Here is a 10,771-nt window from a genome sequence, read left to right as displayed (position 1 = left end):
GAACGCCCCAGGATCTCCCTTTTTCTGAACAGTAGTAGTTGAGATGATGGAACTCACAGTGTGAGTCAAACTCACGGTTTCATGTTGAACCATTTTCTTCTTGGTCATCAGGTCCTTCAAATATTTAGCAAAATCGGGCATCTCCTTGCCAGCTTCTAAGAAGGGAAAATTCAGAGATAACTGCTTCAACTGATCATAAAACTTCTCGAACTTAGCATCTTCCTTCTTCTTTACCAACCTCAGAGGAAAGGGAGGTCTAGACTTGAAAAGCTGAGTCAAAGGGCGGAGAACCCCTTTTATAGTCTGCTTGCTCGTGTTATCAGCCTCTTTCACAATCTCTGGAATATCAACAACCTTTTGGTCAGTAGGATTCTCATCAACAATAATTGGTGCTTCAGACTGCACCTCTTCCTCTTCATCTATCGGCTCAAGATCAACAACCTTCTTATCAGCCCCTTGGAGTATTTTACCACTCCTAGTAGTGATGGCAAACACACGGTCTACACCGCCTCTCCCATTCTTCGGATTCGGAATAGTGTCACTCGGAAGTCCTCTCTTTTTAGAAGGGTGTTGCTCTCTAGAAATATCCCTCATATGTGACTCAAGCTTCTGAATAGCCATTGTATGGGAACTGTCTCTGTCAGCCCAGATAAAGTCCTCTCAGACTTAGACTGATTTTCCAGAATCTTCTCAAGCATTGCTTCAACCTTCAAATTACCTTGCTCTACTGACTACCCTTTTGGTGGCATATAAGGATTGGAACTCTTGTTCCCAAAATTGTTACTGTTGTTGTAGCTCCCTTGGTTCGCACCACCATAATTATTGTTGTAGTTCTCTGAGTTATTATAAGCACCTTGACCTTACTAAGGTCTCCATTGATTCTGATTCTGGTAACCACCTTGGTAGTTCTGTCTTTGATAACCCCCTTGAGAGTTATTCACATAGTTAGCATCTTCCATCTGTATGGAAGGTCCATCATGAAACGGACCCTCTTGAGTCTGTTACATTCCTTTCGGCATACTTGCACATCCTCACAAACATTCACCTCCTTAATCTAGGTCTCATCAAACTTATTTTGTCACGAACCAAATCGATAGGCCATGACCAGTGCCCGAACTGGACACCTGTATACGAACCTGCTCGATATGATCAGACCGAAACTGGAAACAATATGGCAATATGTAAAACCACGCTGTAAACTCATCATATCATACATCAAAAAGAACCTGTCTCTTGAGAAGCCACAGCTAACCAAACATAACAAAAGTTGCAAGCCGATAGGCTGCCACTATGCACGGGAATATCCAAAATGAACTACATCTGCATAGCTGATCAAACCGTAAATACGTAACCCACATATGTCTACAAATCTCTAAGAGTATAAGAAAGCCTATGTCAAAGGACCTGCACCAAAACGACTCGAGCTCCAGAACACTAGAGCCCTCCAAGCAGCTGAGCTGAATTCCTAAACTGGAGGATCACGGAACTGAGTGTCTGTACCTGCGGGCATGAAACGCAGTCCCCGAAGAAAGGGGGTCAGTACAAATAGTGTACTGAGTATGTAAGGCATGAAATCAACATGTACATGAAATCCTAGAAAACATTTGAGCCATGTCAATGAATGGGCAAAATAAATGCATCAGTACAGTTATATCAAAGAAACACATATATCCATAAAAATATCACAACAAGGACCACAGCGTCACCCCCTGTCAACTGTGCCATATATATACACACCAAAACAAAGGCCACAGCGTCACCCCCTGTCAATTGTGCCATATATATACACATCACAACAAAGGCCACAGCGTCACCCCCTGTCTACTGTGCCATACATATACACATCACAACAAAGGCCACAACGTCAACCCCTGTCAACTGTGCCATACATATACACATCACAACAAAGGCCACAACATCACCCCCTGTCAACTGTGACATATATACACACAACAAAGGTCACAGCGTCACCCCCTGTCAACTGTGCCTTATATATATACAACAAAGGTCACAGCATCACCCCTTGTCAACTGTGCCTTCTATATGCATGAAGAATGAAAATGAGTGCAGTGCATAATCAAAATGAAATAATAGAACGATGTAATGTCACAAAATAGCTATATACATATATTATAATCATGTCATGCATAGGAGTTCAAATAAAAACTATCGCTCTATCCCATCTTGAAGGAACAGTTTATAAGGTAAGATCAACAACAATGAAATTAATCGAGAAAATCTTGAAATAGCTTAACATTTTTACATCATCGGTGAAATCATATTTGAGACCTTTAAGCATAAAATCATCCTCAACGTAATCCTCATAAAAACATTCTCATTTTTAACATCCTAAGAAGCTTTAAGAGTCATAAACTTCTAGATTTTGAAATCAAGGAGGTTATGGAAACACTTATGGAATCATACCATAGGAATCATGCCTTTGAAAGAAAGGGACGAGCCTTAACATACCTTTCGGTCGCCTTAGTCGTTCAAGGTTTATCCTTCCAAGCTCGTAAATCAACTTATAAACCATTCATAATATTATGAGGCTCAATATCATACGCTCATTTTAAGCCTTCAATTTAATTCCGTTTAGAATCTGACAAAATTCGGGCAGCACCTCCCCTGTTTATATGCTTAGCCCGAAATCACAATCCAACAACCAACAACAACAACGACAATACCAACATCAATAATATCATTTCCAACACCAATATATATCAGAAAACAGCCCACGCGCTTTTGTTTCAACTTTCGTAACTAACCAACTTACTACACAACTATTTAATGACTTGTCTCCGAGAATAAGCCTTAGATAATACCAAAAGAGAAAGATTCATACCTCTTTTTTTTAAAACAACAATATCCGCAATATCCATGCTAAAATCCACCGCAAAACAATACCAGAGTCACAACCATGCGTTACCCGGACCTAAATCACTACTCCGCTACTTTAAAATTTCTTTCTTTTGAATCCCTCACTCCCTCTCTTATAATTTCTGGAATTTTCTGGGCTGAAATCTGGTGAAAAGGGGGGTTATTACCCTTTTTATAGGGGTCAAATTCGGGTCGGGTCACTGTAGCAGTATTGTAGCACGCGTTTCTGCTCTATTAGCTAAATTTGTAACGTCCATTGTCCTCCTTTAGTTCCTGATCTACATGCTCTTATACTATGGGCTCATTAGTTTTCTTTCATATCCTCCCAATTCTCTATCGAACTCATTCATTAGTTCCATATCCTCATGTTCTTTTGTATGTACTCAGTGGTCAACTGATATTTAGTTATTTTCTTGGGACTTGTTGCCATTAAGATGGTCTTAACTCATGCTTGTTACGGCTCCCTGCCAGTCTATGAGCACACTTAATTATTGTACTCTTTTGCCTTGCTCCTTATTTCTCTACTAGTAGACAAATTCCCTTGTTCAAATATGACACTCTTCCTTGCTTGCTTCTTGGTGCTATTTTAGATTATCCCTTTTTGTACTCGTCGACCTTATATACCTACCACATCATCTCCTTTTTAATTCTTTGGTCAAACTCTTTAATTCCTTACAATATCATCCTATTCATACCTGAACTTTTCCTACAATTTCCTCTCCTTAGTTTTAGCATAATTGCAATATAAACTCATAAACATGGAACTAAGATAAAATCCTACTTAATCATAACTTCCTTTTGGTACGAGTATGCTTTCTTCTTAAGTCCTTGATTCTCTTGTACCGGTGATCATTTGAGACTTAAATTAGCTGATGTTCTTCTATGACTCCCTATCATTTTCCTTACACCATTTTTGTCGGCCATTGCATCAAGACGATTGTCTATATGGTTCTATAACATATACTCTCACATTTGATATGACCGGCGACTGTGACTCCACGACTTGCGACGTACTTTCTAATCTTAGGTAGCACAGCTGTCTTGATATTCATAGGCACACTATCCCCCTTTCCTTTGGAGACCATTGAACTCCCTATACTTGTTCCTCTTGCTAAAACTTTCATCTCTTGTAGTGCTAAGATTTCCCTTTTCTTGAGCTTCGGAATATTGTAGCTCATCTTAGAACTGAATTTGTTCTTCCCCCTTTTAAAGGATGTTTTCATAGACTGTAACCTTTGAGTGTTAACCGTCTTTGATAGTCATTTGACCGACCTTACCGATCCTTCAACTTCTCTATTCCATATAATGCCGGAGTTCTTTTCATCGCATGGTTTAACTTGTTTTCCTTTTTGCTAGTTAAGTTCTTGTATCAAATCAAAATGCTTATACATATCGGATACAATCCTAACGCCTTCTTTATTGTCTTTCACTTCTACCTCTCATGACTAGTAGTCCCCTAGGTTAATGAATTAATGGGGACATCGAAATTCATTAAGCCCCTTGTGGAGTGTCCGACTGTACCACGCTCTTTTAGCCCTAGTCTTTCTCCACGACTATCTTCTTAATATCCTTGAAATTCTCCTTGCTCTAGGTTCCGAATTTCTATTTATGTCTATACTATACCATTGAAAGTTTATATTCAACACCATCCATTCCCACAACTCGTCCTTTCATTATCTTAGCTCATTTATCCCGTAATTCTTCTTAACTACTCGTTTGCATCGCAGCTATGTATCATAGTCCTTCTAGTGTTCTGTCAGCTCTTGTTCTTAACATGAAATCCTCACAAAGTACACCATTTCCTTTCTTCTTTCATCGAGTCTTCATCTTCCTTTATGATACTATGATCGCATCTTTGCATTTTTCACATAACTATTGTCTTATAATTTCAATTTGTTTTCCCTTGGGCAAGCCTACTGATTCACTAACCTTCTCCTTCCTTTAGTCCTCATAGTTTCTTTTACTTGTACAATGCCTATTTGCATTAGTCATCCTTTATTCTTGGGTTAGGAAATTTGGGATTGTTTCGTTACGAGTGCGAATCCCTTTTAACACTGAAAATCTCTTTTTGCCCTAAGTTCTCCTTCCATTTAGATCTATACCGTACCATCCCGTCACTATTCCATGCCCTTCCATCCACTGTTAGTCTTTCCACCCGTTTAGCTCATTTACTCGCATTTAGCTCATTTACTCGCAATTCTTCCTAACTATGTGTTCGTGTTGCAGCCGTTCATCAAGTTTTCCTAGCGTCTTACTACTTCTTGCTCTTAGCACATAATTCTTACAGCTTACACTCTCTCCATGCTTCATTCATCGAGCCTTTATGCATCTTTCTGACGCTACGGCCGAGTTGTCTTCCATACATGTTCCTTATATTTCATTCTACTCCCTCTATGACCGAATCTCTCGGCCTTTACCGGAATTCTCGTCCCATGCCATTAATTTTCTAATCATTTGTGTCGTCCCATCATCCTCGTTCTTATCTCGATGATTGATCAGTTTCTTACAGCTAAATCATTAAAGCATCTTGTGTACCCTCGGGGTTAAAGATTTCCAGTTACTTTACTCCTAAATGCTCTCCTCATTTCCTCATATTATAACATTGACCCTAAAGTTCATAGAATATCCTTTTAGAGTTGCAGATCCGTTTTATTTCCAAATCATCTTTTAGAAGGGCTTCCTCTCTTTCCAAGGTGATTATGTCTGCTTGGCCGTGCCTTTAGTTCCTCGATTGCTCCTCAAGAACTAGGAATCCCCTAACATTGTTACCGAACCTGCTTATTCTTCCTCACTTCCCCTTCCTCTTCGTGGTTACTTCCCTTCAGTCCTACTTACCAGTATTTGTTCTCCTAATTCGGTACGTTCACTTCCTATCCGTGCTATCATACCCTATTCCTTTCACACACCTACTCCCAAATTTTATCCAAATAGTCCCTTGCTTTGCCTGTCATCTCTGTTGGAAGCTTCACTCACCCTCATTTCTCACTTCTCTCTTCTTTTCTCAAGACATTCTAATCTCTTCTCTTCCTATCCCGATGTTATTCCATTAGGACCTTTCAACTCTAACCTGCAGTAAGAATAACATTAACTTACCTTGTAACATTCGTACCATTTTTGCCACTTGAACTTCGTTACCTTATTCGATTAATGCCTTCCATATACTGCAACGCCGGTTGCTGGGATACACATACTCGTTGGTATAACCACATATGAGATATCATATGGATACACATATATTTTCTAACGCCTTGCTCACAAGTACATCCGAATACTTTTCAAACCTATCCTAATCCTAAAACTGTTATGCGCCTTCCTTCTCTTTGCCGATCTAGTCCGCCTAATTCTTCACCATCTTTTAGAGTTTCTAACCACTCTGCATACTCCATTTTCCCTTAGGCTACTCTAGCTTCTCATTTGTCTGTTATGTCTAAATTTATAGAACTTTTAGTACGCTTCCCAGGGGGTCACCCATCCTAGTATTTCTCTTACCCCAGTACGCTTAACCTTGAAACTCTGATAAAATCCAGTGTGTTAGTGTTGATATAACTGCACCCACCATACTGCATGACCTTCATTGCCTAATCTCGAGCAAGTTGAGGTCTTAACAGATTCCAAAACATTCTCGTAACACATCTCCCTCCGAATTAGAAAGGATCTCTTATTCTTCCGACTACACAATTACTACCTTGGCCTTTTTAATCCTCAATATCCAACTTTCACCTGTATGTATGACTACTTTCCATCCTAGATTTCAAAATTCCCCATGGTGATGAAAGCACCTTGGTTGCCGTTACTTATAAATACTTGGTTGTCGGCCCCTTTTGATTTCTGTTCGCTGCTACTAAGTAAATAATCTACAGTAAATACACATACACAGGAAATTCCAATAAAGGCTCATATACCTGTAGTCGATCGGTCTCTAGCCTGATTTGGTGGAATATAAGGTAAAGTGTGCTCCTCGTCATCGTCTACCCACCATCCGCTCGTCTGGACTTCATTATCTCTCTCATCTGAGTTCGAGGAATGTGGATAACCAGGAAACTCCTGGTTTACCAACGGCTAAGATAGGGGGCTGGAGTAATCCGTAACACTTACCGGGGAAGTTGGTCTGACGTAATGCTCTACCATAGGAGCAGCTGGTACACCCTCGGGGATCTCCTCCTCCGGTGTCCCAGAAGAATCTGTGTCATAACTGTCCTTTGGGGGGTCCTCCTCCTTGGGAGTCAAAAACTCTGGAGGAATCGTCGATGGGTCCTCCAAGGGATTCGCCTCAATGGAATAACTAAGGCTCCTCCGACTCGGTCCTGGAGCCTAGGGTTCTGGATCTACTCTTGGGGCCTTCTTAGTACCCCACTATCTGAAGCTGATCTCTTCATCTCTCGTCTGTCTGCACTTACCTGCAGAAAAAGGATCAGAAGCGATCTTTCCTAGACTCTGGGTCTATCGCACAATCTAAGATAGAAAGAAAGGTCAATGATTCCTAAATGCCCTGCAGCCTCCTGTTTATAAGTGTGGTCGGCTTCACACCTATAAACAGGACTCTACCGGACACAGTCTGTAGACAATCCCTAGGATGAACTGCTTTGATACCACTTTTGTCACGACCCAAACCGATGGGCCATGACCAGTGCCCGAACTGGACAACCGTATACGAACCTGCTCGATATGATCAGACCAAAACTGGAAACAATATGGCAATCTGTAAAAGAACGCTGTAAACTCATCATATTATACATCAAAAAGAACATGTCTCTTGAGAAGCCATAGCTAACCAAACATAACAAAATATGCAAGTCGATAAGGTTGCCCCTATGCACGGAATATCCAAAAAGAACTACATATACATAGTTGATCAAACCGTATATACGTAACCCACATATGTCTACAAACCTCTTAAGAGTATAAAACAGCCTATGTCAAAGGATCTGTACCAAAACGACTCGAGCTCCGGAACACTAGAGCTCTCCAAGCAGCTGAGCTGAAGTCCTAAACCGGAGGATCACCGAACTGAGTGTTTGTACCTGCGGGCATAAAACGCAGTCCCCGAAGAAAGGGGGTCAGTACGAATAGTGTACTGAGTATGTAAGGCATGAAATCAACATGTACATAAAATCCTACAAAACATTTGAGACATGTCAATGAATGGGCAAAATAAATGCATCAGTATAGCTATATCAAAGAAATACGTATATCCATAGAAATATCACAATAAGGGCCACAGCGTCACCCCCTGTCAGCTGTGCCATATATATACACGCCAAAACAAAGGCCACAGCGTCACTCCCGGTCAACTGTTCCATACATATACACATCACAACAAAGGCCACAGCATCACCCCATGTCAACTGTGCCATACATATACATATCACAACAAAGGCCACAGCGTCACCCCCTGTCAACTGTGCCATACATATACACATCACAACAAAGGCCACAGCATCACCCCCTGTCAACTGTGCCATATATACATGCAACAAAGGTCACAGCGTCACCCCCTTTCAACTGTGCCTTATATATATACAACAAAGGTCACAGCGTCACCCCCTGTCAACTATGCTTTATATATGCATGAAGAATGAAAATGAGTGTAGTGCATAATCAAAATGAACTAATAGAACTTTGTAATGTCACAAAATAGCTATATACATATATTATAATCATGGCATGCATAGGAGTTCAAATAAAAACTATGGCTCTATCCCACCTTGAAGGAACAATTTATAAGGTGAGATCAATAATAATGAAATTAATCGAGTAAATCATGAAATAGCTTAACATTTTTACATCATCGTTGAAATCATATTTGAGACCTTTAAGCATAAAATCATCCTCAACGTAATCCTCAAAAAAACATTCTCATTTTTAGCATCATAAGAAGCTTTAAGAGTCATAAACTTCTAGCTTTTGAAATCAAGGAGGTTATGGAAACAGTTATGGAATCATACCATAAGAATCATGCCTTTGAAAGAAAGGGACGAGCCGTAACATACCTTTCGGTCGCCTTAGTCGTTCAACATTTATCCTTCCAAGCTCGTAAATCTACATATAAACCATTCATACTATTATCAGGCTCAATGTCATACGCTTATTTTAAGCCTTCAATTTATTTCCAATTAGAATCTGTCGAAATTCAGGCAGCACCTACCCTGTTTATATGCCTAGCCCGAAATCACAATCCAACAACCAACAACAACAACGACAATACCAACATCAAGAATATCATTTCCAACACCAACATATATCAGAAAATAGCCCACACGCTAGTTTTTTCAACTTCCATAACTAACCAACTTACTACATAACTATTTAACGACTTTGTCTCCGAGAATAAGCCTTAGATAATACCAAAAGAGAAAGATTCATACCTTTTTCTTGTTAAGACAAAAATATCCTCAATATCCACGCTAAAAGTCACCGCAAAACAATACTAGAGTCACAACCATGCATTACCCGGACCTAAATCACTACTCCGCTAGTTGAAAATTGCTCTCTTTTGACTCCCTCACTCCCTCTCTTATAATTTTTGGAACTTTCTGGGCTGAAATCTGGTGAAAAAAGGGGGTTATTACCCTTTTTATAGGGGTCAAATTCGGGTCGGGTTACTACAGCATTTTACTGTATCAGTACTGTAGCAGGTCGGTTACTGTACCAATACTGTAGTACGCATTTCTACTCTGTCAGCTGAATTTGTAACGTCCATAATTCTCTATTCCGATATCCTATCGACAAGCGGTTTGTTGCGTTGAAAACTAGACTCGACGAACTTCATTTTAAGATTTTGAAACACCTTAAAACACTTCATATGCTAAGATATATTCGTCCCCCAAGTTGGACCAAAATATTTACACAAGACATTACCCATCCTTTCTCCAAAGTCGTACTACTCCTTTTTTTCCACTCATTTTCTTATAAAACCTTACGGTATACCTTATATACGTCCTTCACCCATTAAATATACTTAATATTGCTTGCTCCTTATATTCCAAAGTGGTTTTACTTAGTCGTAACTCAACTTACTTATGTTTCAAATTTGATAAGTGTTTCTTCGAAGATACGGGGTGTAACATCTTTGTTAGCAAGGAAATATTTGTTGCCACCTCATCCAATGTTTGCTGGGTATCTAGATTCTCCTTTACCATATTCTGATCATAGCACTACCGTAAGGCACAACATCAGCATTGTTTGAGTGCCAACCCTGATTGTGAGCAGTCAGCCTGTCAAGCATGTTGGTCACCCGTCGGTAAGATTATTTATGAAACAGCTATCAGCTACATTGTTAGCAACTGACTGCGTCACTGGATCTATCCCTCGGTAGAACTTCTCCATTACTATGTTCTCCGGAAAACCATGATTCAGAATCTTTTGCAAGTACTCTTTGAATCTCTCCCAAGCTTCATATAGCTATTCCCCCGGTCGTTGCTTAAATTCATAAATCTTGTCTCTAATCTCAGCCTGCTTGCTAGGAGGGTACCATTTCATGAGAAAGACTGGTACTACCTCTACCCATGTAGTAATAGAATTCTGAGGCAGCTTCTCAAACGATGCTCTTGCATCTCCGGCTAAGGAATATTTGAATAACCTCAACCGAATAGCATCTTGTGAAACGTTGTTTTGGATGTGATTAGCACACACAACCATGAAATTCTGCAAATGACGTTGAGGGTCATTCTCGGTAGAGTTCCGAAAGTATCCCTCAAGCTTCAACAACTGGTATAGAGAGGAGTCGATTTTTACATTTGTAGCTCCACATCGAGGATGAACAATAGAAGATGCATAGTCCTCCTCTGGAATAAGATCAGCGAAGACATTTTTTTCATCTGATTCATTCGCCTGATTATTCAATCGATTCCCCTGGTTACCAACACATTGGTTTTGCTGATTCTGATTCATGTTC

The 10,771-nt window shown here is 40.0% G+C and overlaps 1 non-coding gene across 1 annotated transcript; it reads left to right on the top strand.

The window, feature by feature from the left end:
- Positions 1-10,219: 10,219 nt before the first annotated feature.
- Positions 10,220-10,326, top strand: LOC132642994 (small nucleolar RNA R71). The gene has a single exon (XR_009583458.1). It is a non-coding gene; the product is annotated as a small nucleolar RNA R71 (small nucleolar RNA).
- Positions 10,327-10,771: the final 445 nt, after the last annotated feature.

This window comes from Lycium barbarum, chromosome 5 (genome assembly GCF_019175385.1).
Source record: "Lycium barbarum isolate Lr01 chromosome 5, ASM1917538v2, whole genome shotgun sequence".
NCBI classification, from domain to species: domain Eukaryota; kingdom Viridiplantae; phylum Streptophyta; class Magnoliopsida; order Solanales; family Solanaceae; genus Lycium; species Lycium barbarum.
This window is presented reverse-complemented; position numbering and strand designations above follow the sequence as displayed.